Source organism: Alosa pseudoharengus, unplaced genomic scaffold (assembly GCF_046254945.1).
Source record: "Alosa pseudoharengus isolate Yale_2024_CS ecotype anadromous, Long Island Sound unplaced genomic scaffold, YU_APseudo_1.1 YU_APseudo_1.1_scf_1, whole genome shotgun sequence".
Classification (NCBI taxonomy): domain Eukaryota; kingdom Metazoa; phylum Chordata; class Actinopteri; order Clupeiformes; family Clupeidae; genus Alosa; species Alosa pseudoharengus.
The window spans coordinates 6,304,152-6,323,722 of record NW_027468564.1 but is presented as its reverse complement, the minus strand read 5'-3'; the positions used below and the strand labels follow the sequence as shown (position 1 = coordinate 6,323,722).

At 46.2% G+C, this 19,571-nt stretch overlaps 1 protein-coding gene across 1 annotated transcript in view; it reads right to left on the bottom strand.

Annotated features, from left to right (window-relative positions):
* The window catches only part of LOC143116679 (uncharacterized), a 30,951-nt gene extending 18,210 nt beyond the window's left edge, over positions 1-12,741 (bottom strand). Inside the window, exon 1 of the mRNA XM_076277953.1 lies at positions 12,447-12,741. The gene's annotated coding sequence lies outside the window, so the exon portion shown is untranslated. The remainder of the gene's footprint in view (positions 1-12,446) is intronic.
* Between the last annotated feature and the right edge of the window lie 6,830 nt (positions 12,742-19,571).

The following is a 19,571-nucleotide window of genomic DNA, read 5'->3' as shown; positions in this document are numbered from 1 at the left end:
CCCCACCCCTCACCTCACCCCACTGTCCACACCGCACCTCACATCTCCACACCCCACCCCCAACATCTCACCACACCCCACCACACCCCTCACCTCACTCCACACCCCACCCCACCCCCCAGTGTCCACACCCCTCACCGCACCTCACCTCTCCACACCCCACCCCCAACATCTCACCACACCCCTCACCTCACTCCACACCCCACCCCACCCCCCAGTGTCCACACCCCTCACCGCACCTCACCTCTCCACACCCCTCACCTCACTCCACATCTCACCACACCCCACACCCCAGTGTCCACACCCCGCTGCTTCTTGTCTTGTCTGTTCTTCATGCCCCGTGTTACCCCTTCTCCCCCTACCCTTCTCCCCCTACTCTCTCTCTTTCTTTTGTTTTCTTCTTTCTTCTGATCTTACCACCCCTCCCTTTTCTACCGCCCCTCCATCTCCCCCTCCATCTCTCTGGAGTTTGATCAGATGGGACTCAGAGGCTGCTCTCACAGATGGCCAGAGCAGCAGTGCCATTGTGCTGCAGACAATAACACCACCAGCAGAACAGGAGTGTGTGTGAGTGTGTGTGTGTGTGTGTGTGTGTGTGTGTGTGTGTGTGTGTGTGCTTCAGACAATAACACCACCAGCAGAACAGGAGTGTGTGTGTGTGTGTGTGTGTGTGCTTCAGACAATAACACCACCAGCAGAATAGGAGTGTGTGTGTGTCTGTCTGTCTGTCTGTCTAAGGAGTGGTTGGACTTTGGGAATGTGTGTGTGCACGTGTGCAAGGAGGGGATAGACTAGGGGTGTGTGTGTGTGTGTGTGTGCCCCTCTTGGCATACCCTTAACCCAGAAACCAAAAGAAGTGTGTGTCTTGGCAAACCTTTTACCCAGAAACCAAGAGAGAGAGTGTGAGTGTGTGTGTGTGTGTGTGTGTGTGTGTCTTGGCATACCCTTAACCCAGAAACCAAAAGAAGAGAAGAACATAACTGACCGTTTCCCTGAAACTGATACCAGCTCAGTTTGAATGTGGAGCTGCAGTTGGCCTGCATAAGTATTGGTATTGACACACACGTGTGTGTGTGTCCCAATGACTGTGCAACAAGCAGAAGACCAGCAGCTGTTGAAACCAGAGCAAAACAGCTCCTCCAGTCCTGCCCCTCCTCCCAAATGCCCAAGCACTCCCCCCCCCTCCACTCCCCTCCTCCCAAATGCCCAAGCACCCCCCCCCTCCACTCCTCCCAAATGCCCAAGCACCCCCCCCCCCCTCCACTACCCTCCTTCACCACGCTGCCCTCTTATCCTCCCCTCCTTTACTCTCTCTCTCTCTCCTCTGCATGCCATCTCTCCCTCTCTCTCTCTTCCCTCCTATGCATGCCATCTCTCCCTCTCTCGCCTTCCCTCTCTCCTACCATCCTCCGCATGCCATTTCTCCCTTCATCCCTCTCTCTCTCCCTCCTCTGCATGCCATCTCTCCCCCTTTTCTACTGTCCCATTTCTTGCTGCAGTGTTTGGCCTGGATTTCAAATGGATTACACCCCCTCCCCCCCTCCACCTTATTTATCTTGCTCCCCCTCAGTCTTTCCCTCTTCCCCTTTGCCATGCCATCTCTCTCAGGATTTAAGTTTTCTTAGACTCAGCACCACTCCTCTCCTACTTCTCAAGTCTCTTCTCCAACTCCCCCCCTCCTTCTCCCCCTCCCTCTCTCCCCCCCCCTCCCTCTCTCCCTCCCTCCCGGCCTCTAACTTCAGCTGCAATGAACACACTGCACACAAATCAAATCAAGTCTACCAAATGACAGAAAACACTCAGTGTCCTACTGCCTACTGTCTAAACCACTGTGATTGAAATATTCAGTTACCATTTAACTAGTGACTTAAGTCCACATGAGCCTGGTGCAGTTAACAGTAAAGCGGGTCAAAAGAGGCTTTGATGTAAAAAAGGAGACATCTAACAGCTAGTTTTGTCTGTTAGCCATTAGCCTCCTGAGCACCCTAGCCCAGTGCTAACCCAGAACTTGGGCAGTAGGCTAGCCCAGTGCTAACCCAGAACTTGGGCAGAAGGCTAGCCCAGTGCTAACCCAGAACTTGGGCAGAAGGCTAGCCCAGTGCTAACCCAGAACTTGGGCAGAAGGCTAGCCCAGTGCTAAACCAGAACTTGGGCAGTAGGCTAGCCCAGTGCTAAACCAGAACTTGGGCAGTAGGCTAGCCCAGTGCTAAACCAGAACTTGGGCAGTAGGCTAGCCCAGTGCTAACCCAATGGGAGGCTAGCCCAGTGCTAACCCCAATGGGTCGGAGTCTAGGCTAACCCCAGGCCATGGGCAACAGCCTAACCCATGGGCAGGAGGCTAGCACAGTGCTAACACAGAGCATGGGTGGGAGGCTAGCCCAGTGATAACCCCATGGGTGGGAGGCTAGCCCAGCGCTAATGCTGCTATCCATTTGGCTCGGACTGCTCAAGTTGTATGCGTGAACGTGGCTTGTAGCACTTTAGCGTTCGTTTGTCTTTGTGGGAAAGAACATGGACATTACACTTTAGACTCTTTAGCAAACCAGCTCGAAAACAACATGTAATCAATTGTGTAAGAGCATTTAAAATCGACATTAAATCGTCAAAATTCCGACCTAAAGGGGGTGCGGTGGCTAGCCCAGTGCTAACCCCAGGCTAGCCCAGTGCTAACCCTGACTCCAGTGGGATCAGGGAGCTTGGCTAGCTGAGGCTGCAGCTGGACATGTGGAGACCTAGGGGCTGTCAGACTACAGTGAAATACAGCACAGAGAGCCCCAGCAGGCAACCAGCAGTGTGTGTGTGTGTGTGTGTGTGTGTACATCAGTTTTTGCTTTTTTTGCCCAAATCTTTCCTCTGCCCTCTGCCCTCCCAAAAGCAGGTCATCACACTAATCCTCACCACACACACACACAAACAGATATCCAACATTAAACCAAATCAAACAGTCTGTTGGCAAACCAGACAGGTCACTGCATACACACCACAACTAAACCCCCTTCTACACACACACAGTCTGAGGCCAACTGCTGCTTTTTAATGTGCTCATCTGTTTAAAGTGGGCCACTGTACACACACACACACACACACGTTGCGTACATCGTCCACATGCATGCGTTGGGTGTGTATGTACTAGGGGTGTAACGGTACACAGAAGTCACGGTTCGGTTCATACCTCGGTTCGGACATCACGGTTCGGTACGAGTTCGGTACAATGGAGGGAAAAGCAAAACAAAAATGCAGAAAGCATTTTTTTTTGTACATGTCTCAGGCTGTACCACCTAGTGTCATACAGTCTCTTCCCTGAGCTATCTGCAACAGCCTGAAGTGTGTAAGATGTAGGCTAAACAGTACAATAAGTGCCCAGACTCAATCTGTAACTTGTAAACAAAATAAGACAATCAGCTATAAAACTGAAAATAGGCCTACAGCATCTCTTATTTCTGAAAGTGCAAATTACATAGAAAATGATTTTTAAAAATCCACTTAAGCAAGACCTTCAACATCTGTGTTTAGTTGTATATGGAAGGGTCTACAATTTGCCTCAATATTTTTCATTGTGTGTAAAGTAATAATCTAGCCTACTAACTGTGAAAATATCACATTATTTTGCCTTTTTTTAAAAAACGAAATTGCTCCTTTCATTTCATAAACAGACTACAACTAGAAGTCACGTGACTTTGCCCTTTGACGTTAACTCACCGTAGCATGGTTTGTTTATTAGCCTGGTTAGCGTTGTCACTTTATTTTACTGTCTGCACTTACACTACCAGCTCCTCATGTGAGAAGTTACAAGTTACCCCAACATAAAGGTAATTACCACCCGATTTACATAGCTTTCTGTCATTACGAAATCATTTAATTTAAGCCATAGGTTTTGGCCCTATTTGTATGTGTATCCAAAGGCTGCTGAAGCGCACAGGAAGTTTCTTTCCCCTCGTTTCAGTGATTGGTAGCCTACATCATCTGGGTGATGGCTTCGAATATGTGTAGCATTTTTTCCACTCACATACCCAATGCTGAACAACGCCGACACACAATTTCATCTTATCCACCACTCTTTCGCCTGTACTAACGTTACTGTAACTGAAGTTCTCAAACTTGCGATCTTAAAGAGACCAGCGGATCCTCTAACTCTTGTAGGTCTAACCTTAGTGCTGCTAATGACTGACGGACTCGACCGACGACCTGACAAAAAAAAACATAGGCGCCAATCAGAGCTTCAGAGCTAAGGCGAGGCTACAGATTAGCGTTAGGTGTCGCTAAAGAACTCCCGTAACTCTCGCTACTTAACAGTAATTGCGCATGACATTAATTAATCCGCACACGAGTTTTATGTATTTTTATACCGTGTATTCTCCGTGTAAATTCATGCACCGAACCGTGACGCCCGTACCGTTTCGGTTCAATACGAATACATGAACCGTTACACCCCTAGTATGTACTGGAGCTATTTGGATTGCAAGTGAGTGTGTGTGTGTGTACACGTGTGCATGTCTGTCTGTGTGTGAGTGTGTAAATCACCCATTTTACATTCCTCTCTAGGCCACAACACCAACAGCTGCCAGGACTGACTTGCACTTGGTGTGTGTGCATGTGTGTTTGTGTGGGCTTGTGTGTGTGTGCATGTGTGTTTGTGTGGGCTTGTGTGTGTGGGAGAGAGAGGGAGAAAACCGACTCGTGGAGTATATTTGCAGGATGCTGTTCAATTGGCAAACAGTCCCATAAATAATACATAAACATCAACAGGGCGGCCCCAGCCATGGCACAACTGGCTGGGGCACCTGCACCGTACGCCGGCGACACTGGACCTTTAAATACAAGGAAACCGGCTGCAATACCAACGAAGAACACCTTAACAAGGAAAACAGCTACAATACCAATGAAGAAGAACACAACGGGGGGGGCACAGAGAGAGAAAGTGAAGAGATGGAGTGGAGAGAGACAGAGAGTGAAAGAGAGATGGAGTGAAAGAAGTGGAGAAAGAGAGCAAGAGCTTTCAAGACTACATTGTCTGGCTAGACCCCAGACCCCCATTAGTCCTCCACACACACACACAGAGCAAATGAAACAACTGTTCCTTTCCTTTAACTGGGCCAAGCATGTCTGGCATCTCCCATTACATCAAACAGTTAATACTACTGTGTCTGTGTGTGTGTACAGTATGTGTGTGTATGTGTGTGTGTGTACAGTATGTGTGTGTGTGTGTGTGTGTGTGTATGTCCCATTACATCCACCAGTTAATACCATACCACTCTCTGTACGTGTCGGTGTTGGTTCAGTAGGGGAGAATGCATATGTGCACTGGCATGCGTTGACACCATTCAGAGCTCAGCAGTGTGTGTGTGTGTGTGTGTGTGTGTGTGTGTGTGTGTGTGTGACCAATGAGGTGGCGCCACTAATGTGCTGGAGTGTTTGCTAACTGGAAGTGACATCACTCTCTAATAGCTTCTAAGTCACAGGGTGAAGGGTTAGTCAGGGGCCAATCAAGCCAATTAGGCTGGCTGTGTGTGTGTGTGCGTGCGTACACAGATGTGTTTGTGTGTGTGTACCGATGGGTGTGGGCGCGTGCACATGGATGTGTGTGTGTGTCCTGGTGTGTGTGTGCACGAATGCATGCGTGTGTTTCCTGGTGTGTGTGTACCGATGGTGCATGAATGTGTGCATGTTTCCTGGTGTGTGTGTGCACGGATGCATGTGTGTGTTTCCTGGTGTGTGTGTGTACCGATGGTGCATGAATGTGTGCATGTTTCCTGGTGTGTGTGTGCACGGATGCATGTGTGTGTTTCCTGGTGTGTGTGTGTACCGATGGTGCATGAATGTGTGCATGTTTCCTGGTGTGTGTGTGTGCACGGATGCATGTGTGTGTTTCCTGGTGTGTGTGTGTACCGATGGTGCATGAATGTGTGCATGTTTCCTGGTGTGTGTGTGCACGGATGCATGTGTGTGTTTCCTGGTGTGTGTGTGTACCGATGGTGCATGAATGTGTGCATGTTTCCTGGTGTGTGTGTGTACCGATGGTGCATGAATGTGTGCATGTTTCCTGGTGTGTGTGTACCGATGGTGCATGAATGTGTGCATGTTTCCTGGTGTGTGTGTACCGATGGTGCATGAATGTGTGCATGTTTCCTGGTGTGTGTGTGTACCGATGGTGCATGAATGTGTGCATGTTTCCTGGTGTGTGTGTGTACCGATGGTGCATGAATGTGTGCATGTTTCCTGGTGTGTGTGTGTACCGATGTGGCCACTCTTCACAGGAGGGCACAGAGCACAGAAATCTAAAGACTGGTACACCTTTATTAAAACAACATTAGATAAACACTACAGAAATCTAAAGACTGGTACACCTTTATTAAAACAACATTAGATAAACACTACAGAATACAACCATTGGCTATCAAGTGCTACTGCCACGCAAACATCAAACAAAACCATACACTACAAAAACTGCTTATCTAACAAAATCTAACCAAGTGTTATTAATCTTATATCAAGATAAAAAAAACTAGTTGGTATTGTTTTCAGTATAAAGAGACTTACCTAGCGCTTTCTTGTGAAATCATTTGACTTAATTTTAAAAAAATTGACTTATTTTAAGACATCTCATCTTGATTACAAGCAAATTTGTCTGCCAGTGCAAATTTGTCTTGATAAGACTCCTTAAAGTAAGTTAGTCTTCTTAAATTAAGTGAAAATGATTTGAGAGGGCGCTATGTAAGTCTTCATCCTAAAAACAATACCAAATAGATTTTTTAATCTTAATATAATATTAGTGTTGTCACGATACCAAAATTATGACTTCGATACGATACCTGCCATAAATATCACGATGCTCGATACTAAAACGATACTACAGCGAAATCCTAAGATATCTGGAGAAGAAAGGACTCATACCTCCTCCAAGTGTATTGAGTCATTTGTGTTGAATTTGGTGCACTTTTGTAGTGTGTAGGTCAATTCTGGGTTCTAAACTTCTAAACTTCCTACATAATGATTATTTTTTTATAGTCAGTAAAATAGTAGGCCTACTTTCTGTGATTAAGTCCTTTATTGTTTGTTATAGTTAATTTACATTGTGTTGTGTTTTGGCAATAAAGTAGCTTTAAATAGCCAAACTAGGCTAGATCAAGGTCAGTGTTCAAATTACTGCATGCAAATCACTGAATGCTATGCAGAGGGGCCTAATCTTTAGGCCATCTGATGTACAGTATAGGCTACCCTAGGCCTTCCCGTGTTCATGGGATTTCTTTGACAGTTGCAAAGAGGAAAATGTGAGGATAGTCTTCTTTGCGCCCAGTGTACAAGTACGATGTTCCAACCACTCAGGTCTTCGTCAGATAGGCCTACACCATTACCTGTTGCAATATATCTGTGTGCATTACTACATTACGTCTATTTCTTTGATAACATGATTTGCTAGCACGTACTGTAACAATACGCCGCTATTATAATTAGGACTCAACACGCTTTGGTGGTATTATGCTGTGGGCTTTAATTAGCGCATTTCGGGTAGCCTATCCTACACCTGGGCAATAATTATTGAACAAATTGCAGTCTACATGCCATGACAAATATTACCAGTAGTAGGCTACTGACCGAACATGAAATAGATCGTTTACAAGTTATGGTAATGTTATTCTGGCGTGGACATTGCGCTTTCATCACGTTAGTACCCTATGATTACAGCTCGTTATCTCGTCAAAATTCATTGATGAAGGAAGGTTCGCTTTATCCCAGAGAACCATACTCGTTTCACTTAGGCTAGACTAAAACATAAGAGAAGAACTTGGCACTAACCATGTAGTCGTGTTTTCTATAGCATATTCGTTAACCTGTCGTTCTTTGAACTCTTTAAAAATTTTGGGATATGTCTGCGAGGTGTTTTGCCAAGTTCCATGCGTAGCCTACTGCTTTTAAATGACTTTGTGTACCTGATGGCTTGCCTTAATTCGCGATGTATCCGAAATAGTTGCAGATTTCACTGCACCTTTTGTTTTATCCACAAGGCCTAGAACTGTCGGCAAAGAACTATGACGTTGGCTGCGCACTCACTCACTCAGAGCTGCCTGCTTGACACGCCCACTTGCCTAGATGCGTGAAAGGAGCAGTGAGAACAGCAGTTCACACAGACACAGAACGTTATTATTTTAATAAAGTATCGATTCTAAAAACGTCTGAAATCGTAGCGTTTTTTGCGTGAAGGCATCGCGATACCTTTTTAGTATCGATACACCGTGCAACACTATATAATATCAATAACACTTGGTTAGAATTCATTTTTTGCAGTGTACCAATCAAAATTCAGCACACCCCTTCATATTCTACAAACAACCTGGCCATCCTGAACCAACTAATAAAACGCATTCAGTTCTCACAGTGGGAGAGACGAATGTGGATTACGAAGACCAAACAAAGACCATTGTGTGTCTCAGGGGGACTGACTGGTTGGACAGCATCGGATTTCCCTGCTAGAGAGAGTGAGAGTGAGAGTGAGAGAGAGAACGAGAGAGCGCGAGAGAGAGTGTGAGAGAGAGAACGAGAGGGAGTGAGATCTTCCTGATCTCTTACACTTGTCTATCAGACAGATTAGACGGATCAATCTCTGTCTGAGGATCTCACTCTTGCAAGTTCACTCCCCTGCAGCCTGCAGCAGCATCACCGTCCTGTTCCTCATCAGCATCAACAACCACGATATCACTGATACCTGTGTGTCAGACCGATGGGGCCCAAACACACCATCCCACCGATATCACTGATACCTGTGTGTCAGACCGATGGGGCCCAAACACACTATCCCACCGATATCACTGATACCTGTGTGTCAGACCGATGGGGCCCAAACACACCATCCCCTCAGAGACAAACACTATGCTATTCTACTTGTCCATAATGTCCATGGGCCAAACACACCATCCCCTCAGAGACAAACGCTATGCTATTCTAAAAAGGATAAAGCTTGCTTCTGGCTAATGTAATCCCCACCTAAGTGTTAGAATCTTATATTTAGATAAAACATCTAGTTGGTATTAAAAAGGATACAAGTCCCTATGCACAGCCTTCTGATTTCCTAGGTGCTGGTGATGTGCAGTCGTCAATGAAATTCAGAAAAGTGAAGGATCACCGCACACTGGTGGACTTATTTAGCTGGTTTATTTTTCAGCGAACGACGTGTTCCCAGACAGGCTAACACACCAATATACTAGACATGAGTCACCAAGCCTAACACATATCTTAGTTTAGCCTTTATCAGTTTACCAGAGAGGTGAACACACTTGTAGACAGGTCTATGTTCCATTAGTCACCTAGCCTGACAAATTATTTGACATTTGTTATTTCAGTGTGTAAATGAGTGTAGTGGTCATTATAAGTGTGTCTGTGTCTGTGTGTCCAGATGGCAAGATGAACTAACACAGCATGATTATCGTGGCGGTATGTGATATTGAGATGATGAAGCTTTGGTGTTGTGTGGAGCATCATTTCACCATCAATGAACACACACACACACACAGTGATCAAACACTGTGCCAACTCTGACCTCACTGCAGTATCAGGTGAGTAATCTGATACAGTGACACACACACGTTAGGTGGGGTCGCACAGGTGCAGAGTGGATGGAGTACCTGTTCAACCTGTGCCCCTCCCTCATACCCACTGAGTGGACACGCACAATGCTGGGTCTTCTCACACACACACACACACAATGCTTGGTCACACACACACACACTGATGGTGCTTGTTCACATACAGCTTGTATCGGAGAGTGGAGTCACATGCCCTTTTGCATGAATGATTCTCTCTCTCTACCTGGTGAGTGAGAGAGAGAGAGAGAGAGAGAGAGAGAGAGAGAGAGAGAGAGAGAGAGAGAGAGAGAGAGAGAGAGAGAGAGAGAGAGAGAGAGAGAGAGAGAGAGAGAGAGAGAGAGAGAGAGAGAGAGAGAGAGAGAGAAAGAGCAAGAGCAACAGCGAGCTTGAGAGAGAACGCCTGCATATGAGCATTGACACGCATCAAAACCAAGCACTCACAAAACTGGCCCATACACACAGCAGATTAACACCGTTAATACCACGACTAACGAGAGAGGGGACAAGTCAGGAGAGTCTAGCCACACCACGACTAACGAGAGGTCAGGAGAGCGTAACCACACCACGACTAACGAGAGAGGTCAGGAGAGCGTAACCACACCACGACTAACGAGAGAGGTCAGGAGAGCGTAACCACACCACGACTAACGAGAGAGATCAGGAGAGCGTAACCACACCACGACTAACGAGAGAGATCAGGGTAACTACACCACGACTAACGAGAGAGGTCAGGAGAGCGTAACCACACCACGACTAACGAGAGAGATCAGGGTAACTACACCACGACTAACGAGAGAGGTCAGGAGAGCGTAACCACACCACGACTAACGAGAGAGGTCAGGAGAGCGTAACCACACCACGACTAACGAGGAAGAGTACCCATCAGCGCAACCATCTAGAGTTTAACTCAAACTCCAATCTTGAGTTTCCTGCTGGTCAATGATCCAATCAATGGACTTAACTGGCCTCCCTCACCCCACTGTAAACTATTGATTTCCCATCACGGCCATTGGGTCCAAACAGAAGTGAGCTCTATCTGTCCGACACAGCAGAAAATGGGGGTATGTGACTGAGTACAGACGGAGTTTATCCCACCAAGTGGACCATGTGGACGGCACCGTTAGTGTCACCTTTGGCTGCAGTAGCAGGGTTCTGATGGCCTAGCGTCTGCGCTACAGCCAGGGGTCTGTAGTTGTTGAACTCATCAGCCTCTTTATAATGTCTTGGTGAGGGCCAAATGTCAGTTAAAAACAGCAGAGTCTTTCATTATTGTATTATTCATTATTCAAACCTGCAAAACAGGTTTACACGCCACTCTGTGCGTGTTCCATTCCATCTAGAGGGGGGAAAAGCATTCTAAAACAATATTCTAAATGGGGATTCAGTACAGGTCTGTTACTACGGTTACCCTGTACATAATCCACAGGATTGAGGAACCCCACAGAGGGCATGGGGTGGGGGTGGGGCTGGGGGGCATCACCGGGGGGGGGGGGTGCAGGGAGGGTGGTATCTATGGTGCCCCGAGGGACTGAACCAGATGCCCCCTCCATGAACCCTTGCAGTTCGTATCAGCCAGAATGCGGATTACGAAACTAACTCGATGTACTGTAAGCAAGCAACATGTACACAAACACACAAACACACACACACACACACACACAGTCAAACACACACACACACACACACACACACACAGTCAAACACAGTGAGAGATGAGTATCGAGGCCGGTTTAATCTGACTATCTGCAGACTTGTAGGTGCTGGGCGGATGCGGTGAGGTCAGGGAGAGAGAGAGAGAGAGATAGACTGATAATGAGCCAGAGAAAGGCATACTAGACTACAGCGCGCGCCTTGGCCTGTAGAGGGACACCGCAGCACAGACGGCAACGGCAGCAGGTGCACCATACTTTTAACACCGATGATAAACAACCGAGGAACTTTGCACTTGTGCTGAAAAAAAAAATTGTAGTAGTAGGCAATTTGGCTATAGGCCTGAACATAAATTAAACTTTTTGGAGAATATTCTAGCATTAAGTTAGGCCTAGCTGAAAGTACCGAGACGGCAAACAACGTGTGGCGAGGCAACTGGAAAATAAACAAACATAAAAACGTGCCTCACAAATAACTTATTTATTTGACAAGTTAGTTTGGATAAGTCAGTTAGTTCGGCTGACGTCAGGTGCTTCTTTACAATGTGTATAGGTTCATAGTTTGAAATGCTGAGGGTATGCGTACGCTTACTAAAAGGTCGACGCACGAGAATGTTGCATTTAAGGAATTTACAGTTGTGTAAATTTCAACTGTGCCACAGCGTCGTTTGGAAGCCGACGGGCGAGAATTAATGATTAATTGAGGGACGCTTGTATTTAGAACAATGCAGGCTACAGCCTGCAACAGCTAGCGCCTAGCCCACAAACAGGCTACAACCTTAGTGCACGCATGCTTACGATGAACGCCTGGGCCACGGCTGGAAGCCATCGAACCGTTTCACGATCTCCAATTAAGCTAAAGCCGAGGTGACAAATCGACACCTCTCGGTGCAATCTGCCGCCTCGCTGGGCAGCGATAGCTGGCCAACAGGCGCTAGTAAGCTAGCGTTTCAGAGGCACTTGAAATGCGGGATCGCGTCCTCAGAAAACAACACGGTTTCAGCTGAGACAAACAATTGCACATAATCCGGTGTCAGGCATACAATGACCAGAACCTACCTTAGCTTGCAGGAACAAAAAGTCCCGTTTTAAAACACCAAAGACGCGCACAGCACAGGCAAGGAGTCTTAAAGCTGAGCGAAGGAAAACAATGCTTTGCACGCCGAACATTGCTATCCGCATGTGCTATATCGCAGCAATTTCTTTGCGTTAACGTTACCTTATTGTAGTGTCTTGCGGCTTCGCTCAACCTGCCAGCGATGTAGTCAAGCTGTAGGAGTCCACCAACGAAAACACTCTGCTCTCGTCTTTTTCTCCGACGCTCGAATCCAAAAAGTTCACATGAACCCGTTCAAATAACTGCGGTCTGAGAGACTGGTTCCAAATGCTATTGAAAGCGGGCGGGGCGCCGTTGGGAGGTGGGGGGTGATATATCCAAAGACACGGGCATTATCCAGAAAACGACAAAAAAAAATCTCGTGCCTCTCTGAGCAGTGCCGTCCAATCAAGGCGTGCAGTCGGGATTCGCTGCGAGCGCCAGTGATGTCATTTCAATAAAGCCTGTCTTTTTGCATAAAACCAGCCCCTCCCTAATCGGCCGATACCCTGGCGCGAGTAGCGTCTCTCCCTCGCTCTCTTGCTCTCTCTCGCTCAAACACTGGGCGCTCTCATTGACCCACATCCGGCGGCGGCTTGAAGCTCAATCGCCCCGGTTAATATTTAAACTCCGGAATCAAAACACAACACGTAGCCTAGGCCTAGCCAACGTCGACCTCAGAATGAACCCATGCCTGTTTTATCATGCCAGATATGCGTAGGCTTCTGAACAAGAAAAATAGGCTAGGCCTGATACTTAAGCACAAGACTAATGCTTCATAAACATGTCCAGTTGTTGTCTGTTGCTATTAGTTCGGAAGTCAGTCTGCCCGCCTCTAAAGCTTCTTTCAGGCTAAATGAATTAGGGAAAGAGTGATTGGGCCATTACATATTTGGTTTCAGAGTGCAGTGCTACCATTATCACATTATCTGAAGGCAGAGAGAGAGAGTGTGTGTGTGTGTGTGTGTGTGTGTCTGTGTGTGTGTGTGTGTGTGTGCTGACTAACCTCTCTGTTTGCAGTTGAGCCTGGATCAGTGAGAGGTCGCTCTCTGGGTCAAATGCAGCTGTCATCTATCATCTATGTTCTTCATCAGGTGCTCTCTCTCTCTCTCTCTTTCTCTTTTTTCTCTCTGTCTTTCTATTTCTCTCTCTCTCCCTTTCTCTCTCTCTCTCTCTCTCTCTCTCTCTGATGATAATTCGGTACTTATATGATGTAGGCCTATTGAGATTTCTATGTATGTTTTTGTATAGTGTTTGGCTTTGTATGAGGCGTGTCATGATTTCATGGGTTGAGTAATGATCCATAATAATACATATGCTGTGTTTTATGAAATCTAGTGTAGCCTGGCCACATCCACCTCTCTCTCTCTCTCTCTCTCTCTCTCTCTCTCTCTGTCTCTCTCTATCCCACTGTGTAGTAGATGTAGCCTCATTAGCCTCCTCCTCTTCCTTTTCTCTCTCTGTCTCTGTCCCACTCCCTCTCTTTCTCTCTCTCTTCTGTCCCACTCCCTCTCTTTCTCTCTCTCTTCTGTCCCACTCTGTAGTAGTAGTCATTGCCTCATTAGGCCTCACCCTCTTCCTCACTCTCCCCTTCTCTCTCTCCCTTTCTCTCTCTGTCCCTCTCCTCTCTCCCCTTCTCTCTCTCCCTTTCTCTCTCTCCCTTTCTCTCTCTGTCCCTCTCCTCTCTCTCCTTCTCTCTGTGTCCCTCTCCTCTCTCCCCTTCTCTCTCTCCCTTTCTCTCTCTGTCCCTCTCCTCTCTCCCCTTCTCTCTCTCCCCTCCTCCCCTTCTCTCTCTCTCCTTCTCTCTCTGTCCCTCTCCTCTCTCTCCTTCTCTCTCTCCCCTCCTCCTCTCTCTCCCTCTCAACTTCTCTCTCCCTCTTTTCTGTCCGTAGTATTGCATCATTAGGCCTCCTCCTCCTCTCCCTCGTTTTCCCCTTCTCTCTCTTCTGTCTGTTCTCACCACCTCTTGAGAGTATTGGAATAGGAACTTGGGAATTGGAATTGGAACTTGGAATTTGAATTGGAACTTGGGAATTGGATTTGGAATGATTTTTTATATTCATAAGTGGTATATGTCCTGCTGTTTCTGTTGTGTTCTTCCCTATATGAGAGATGACTGTTGTTGTTTCAAGCCATCCCTGCCTATATCTGTGTGTGAATATTTGTTTAGAGATAAGAGGGAATATTATGGTTTGTGTTTCACTGTTCTGCATGGCTGCGTCAGTAGCTATCTGCTCCGGATTGCCAGTTTGCCACTAATCAGAGTCTGATTCAGTGTGGTCCACGTGAGATGGGATGACCAACGCCATCCTCCCGTCAGCCTGAAAGGATACTTAAACTATTTCCTTGTCTAGTTAGAGCAGCTGGTGGATCTTAAGGTGAAGTCATGCTGTCTCTCCTTTGATTCACATCATTGTAAATAAAACTCTGCTCCTGATTTTTCCTACCATTGGCCTGACTGAGTCTTCATTCATCTGTGGTTACAAAATTACCATCGAACTCTACCTCTCTCTCCCTTTCTCTCTCTTTCTCTCTCTCTCCCTCCTTCTCTCTTGTGTTCCGTGCACTGTGTACTACACTACAGTACATTTTCATCCCCCCTCTCTCTCTCTCCCTTTCTCTCTCTTTCTCTCTCTCTCCCTCCTTCTCTCTTGTGTTCCGTGCACTGTGTACTACACTACAGTACATTTTCATCCCCCCTCTCTCTCTCCCTCTCTCTCTCCTTCTCTGTCTCTTACTCATATTCAAAGTTGCTTTATAAGCATGACTGTATGGGATCAGTGCTGCCAAAGCTATTGTTGACAGTAACACATGCACAACAACACATAAGGCCATAAAGAAAATAAGGAATAAAATAACAATGAATACATAAAAACTCTTCCTCTCTCTGGTGTTCCACTGTGTATATAGTACAATTTATCCTCCCCCCCTCTCTCCATCCACTCTCTCCCCCTCCCTCCATCCTCTTTTCTCTCTCTCATCCTCTCCTTCTCTTTTCTCTCCATCCTCTCTCTCCATCCACTCTCTCCCCCTCCCTCCATCCTCTTTTCTCTCTCTCATCCTCTCCTTCTCTTTTCTCTCCATCCTCTCTCTCCATCCACTCTCTCCCCCTCCCTCCATCCTCTCTCTTTTTTCTCTCTCCATCCTCTTTTCTCTCATCCTGTCTTATCTCTCTCATCCTCTCTTTCTCTTTTTGTTCTCTCCATCCTCTCTTTTCTCTCTCATCCTCTCTTTCTCCTTTCTCTCTCTTCATCCTCTCTTTTCTCTCCATCCTCTCATTTCTCTCTATTCATCCTCTCTTTCTCTTATCTCTCTTTTCTCTCATCCTCTCTTTTCTCTCTCATCCTCTCTTTCTCCTTTCTCTCTCTTCATCCTCTCTTTTCTCTCCATCCTCTCTTTTCTCTCCATCCTCTCTTTTCTCTCCATCCTCTCTTTCTCTTTTCTCTCTCTCCTTCCTCTCTCTTTATTTCTCTCTCCATCCCCTCTTTTCTCTCATCCTCTCTTCTCTCTCCATCCTCTCTTCTCTCTCTTCTTCCTCTCTTTCTCTTTTCTCTCCCTTCATCCAAACTTCCAGATGGGCAGTTTTGGAAAAGAGATGGTTTTAAGTATCTGGGGGTCTCTTCCTGGGGAATGAAAAAGTGATGCAGAACAATTGGGAAGGTGCAGTTGAAAGTGTTAAAGGGCGGCTTGAGAGGTGGGAAGGGGCAGTTGAAAGTGTTAAAGGGCGGCTTGAGAGGTGGGAAGGGGCAGTTGAAAGTGTTAAAGGGCGGCTTGAGAGGTGGAGGTGGCTGTTACCCAAGATGTCATATAGGGGGCGCACACTTATTATTGATAACTTGGTGGCATCGTCTAGCCTGTGTGGACCCTCCACCAGATCTCTTGAACAAAATGCAGTCTGTTTTGGTGAATTGTTTTTTGGGATAAGTCTATCATAGGACGAAGGCGGGCATGGTGTTATCCATCTGCAAAGCAGGACTGCAGCTTTTAGACTGCAGTTCATAAAGAGACTCTTGGCTGGGCCCAGGGACGTAGCATGGAGTCTTGTGAGCTGCTCAATCCTAAGAACTTTCAAAGGTTTGGGGATGGACATGTCCCTTTTCTTGATGGCATCTCATGGAGTGGACATGTCTGGTTTCAGGCTTCGACTCGATACTTTATTGCTACTTTGTAGACTAATAACTTTCTGCAGCCAGTGTTTCTGGAAATGAACGATGGTAAAATAGTTTTTAGACTTGGCTAAATGAAATTTAAGACCTTGGATGAAAATCTGGCCTTTTTTAAGTTTTAAGACTTTAAATTTAAAGTTCTGTGGCCGGTTGCACAAAGCACCTTAAGTCTTTTCAGAATCTGGGCCCTGTTCAGTGTGCAAAGGCAGGGGTCAGTAACCTCCCTATACTGGCATTTGCAAGATTGGGGGTGCGCGTTTTGGACGTTTCCTCAGATGGATTACCTGTGCTCGAGAAGTTGCTTCTCAACTCAAAGACTGTGATTTTGAAAAATGTTGTAGATTTGGTGGGATCTGATTTTGGGAACGTGAAGGGGGCCGCTGAATTCCCTGGGGTTGAGGTCTTGTCGGGTGGTGTCACAACTCTTAGAGAAGCGGCGTGATACCTGCACCGCAGGTGAGATCAAGCTGCTAGAAGGCTTCTCCTAGTGAAGCGGCGTGATACTGTACCTGCACCGCAGGTGAGATCAAGCTGCTAGAAGGCTACTCCTAGAGAAGCGGCGTGATACCTGCACCGCAGGTGAGATCAAGCTGCTAGAAGGCTACTCCTATACTGAAGTGGCGTGATACCTGCACCGCAGGTGAGATCAAGCTGCTAGAAGGCTACTCCTAGTGAAGCGGCGTGATACCTGCACCGCAGGTGAGATCAAGCTGCTAGAAGGCTACTCCTATAGTGAAGTGGCGTGATACCTGCACCGCAGGTGAGATCAAGCTGCTAGAAGGCTAGTGAAGTGGCGTGATACCTGCACCGCAGGTGAGATCAAGCTGCTAGAAGGCTACTCCTAAAGTGAAGTTGCGTGATACCTGCACCGCAGGTGAGATCAAGCTGCTAGAAGGCTACTCCTATAGTGAAGCGGCGTGATACCTGCACCGCAGGTGAGATCAAGCTGCTAGAAGGCTACTCCTATAGTGAAGCGGCGTGATACCTGCACCGCAGGTGAGATCAAGCTGCTAGAAGGCTTCTCCGCAGGGGCGCGGTGCCCTGATGAGCGTGATTTCTTTCCCGAGCTTGTGCTCTCACCCAATTTGGAGGAGAGTGCATTTGTTTTCTGCATCCAAGGAGCCGTTATCACTGTATTTTAATGTTGTTACTGGGAAGCAGTTATACCATGCATGTGTGAAAGTGTTTAATAGAAAATGTTGACACACCGTGGCGCGACTCTTGTAGACTTGTGTTGTAAACAAGTGTTGTGTACAGTCATTGACAACAAATTGCACTTTGAACATCTGTAGATGTTTTTATTTTTATTTTATTTTTTTATTTATTTTTGTGTGTTGTGCTTTTTAATATTTTGTTAATCATTGATTAATTAAAGTTCTGTGCTGTTGTGCATCGCAATAAAGTACAATTCAAAATCTCAATCTCCCTCCATCCTCTCTTTCTCTTTTCTCTCCCTTCATCCTCTCTTTCTCTTTTCTCTCTCTTCATCCTCTCTTTCTCTTTTCTCTCTCTCTCTTCATCCTCTCTTTCTCTTTTCTCTCCATCCTTTCTTTTCTCTCTATCCATTATTTTCTCCATCCACTCCTTTCTCTCTCTTCCTCCTCTATTTCTCTTTTCTCTCTCTTCATCCCTCTTTCTCTTTTCTCTCTCTCTTCATCCCTCTCTCTCTCTTTTCTCAGTATAAATGAGTCATGCTGCTTCTGTGCCCCACTTTTGAAATCCATGCAGAGCAACACAACAGAAGTCGGGCCCCGCTGTCTGTCAATACACCACACACACACACACACACACACACACACCAAACACACACTCACACACACACACACACACACTCACACATCAGACACCATGTTCAGTCAGTTCATCTCAACTTGGTTAGGTGAGTTAGGTGGCAGTTAGGTAAGTTGGCATTTTGGTGTGTGTGTGTGTGTGTGTGTGTGTGTGTGTCTGTCTGTCTGTGTGCTCTAAATGACTGAGCAAATATTGAGCTGCACAGTATTCCTTTGAAGCAGCTGTCCTTTATGAGTGTGTGTGTGTGTGTGTGTGTGTGTGTGTGTGTGTGTGTGTGTGTGTGTGTGTGTGTGTGTGTGTGTGTATGTGTGTGTGTGTGTGTGTGTGTGTGTGTGTAGGTAGGAGAGGCCACAGCGTATCAGTAAAATCACTTCCTCTCTCTCTCCTTTTCTCTCTCTCATTCCCTTTCTCTCATCTCTCTCTCTCTCCCTCTCCATCTGAAGGAAATTAACTTCTATCTATAGCTTGAATTTGAAGTCACAATCACTGCCTCATGCTCTCTTCTCATCTATCTCTTTCTCTCTGCCATCCCTCCCTCATCTCTCTTTCTCTTTCCCTCTCTCTTTCTTTCTCTCCCTCTCTCTCTCATCTATCTCTTTCGCTCTCTCTCATCTATCCCCCCTCTCCCTCTTTCTTCTTTCTCTCATCTCTCTTCCTCCTCTCCCCCCTCCCTTCTCTCTCTCTCCTTTTCCTCTCTCCCATCTCTCTTTCCCCCTTTCAGTTACCTATGGGATACACAGAGTGCTTAGGGCTCTGGAGAGCAGGCAGACGCACAGAATCAACGGTAAACTAGAATGTAAATAAAGAATAAACGGTGAACTAGAATGTAAATAAAGGATAAACAGTAAACTAGAATGTAAATAAATAAGGATAAACAGTAAACTATAATGTAAATATAGAATAAATGGTAACTTAGAATGTAAATAAAGAATAAATGGTAAATTAGAATGTAAATAAAGAATCAATGGTAAACTAGAATGTAAATAAAGAATAAACAGTAAACTAAGATGTAAATAAAGACAACATGCATGTTTTCCATCCAGTTTGAGAGTGGTTAGACCTGTACTGACTGCTAAGGCAGTTCACTGCCCACTCTTTCTATTGACCCTTTTAACTGCACAAACAAACATGTGCGTTCCTAAGGCATTTCTGGTGGCACAGAAAAAAAAAAAACATTGAGCTACTGGTAAGTTGGGAAACAAGTATTTTTTAAAAAAAGTTTCAAAGTTGACATTTTGTAGAGCACTACGCTAACATCCGATTTATTTTTATTTCAAAGTATCTGCGTTGG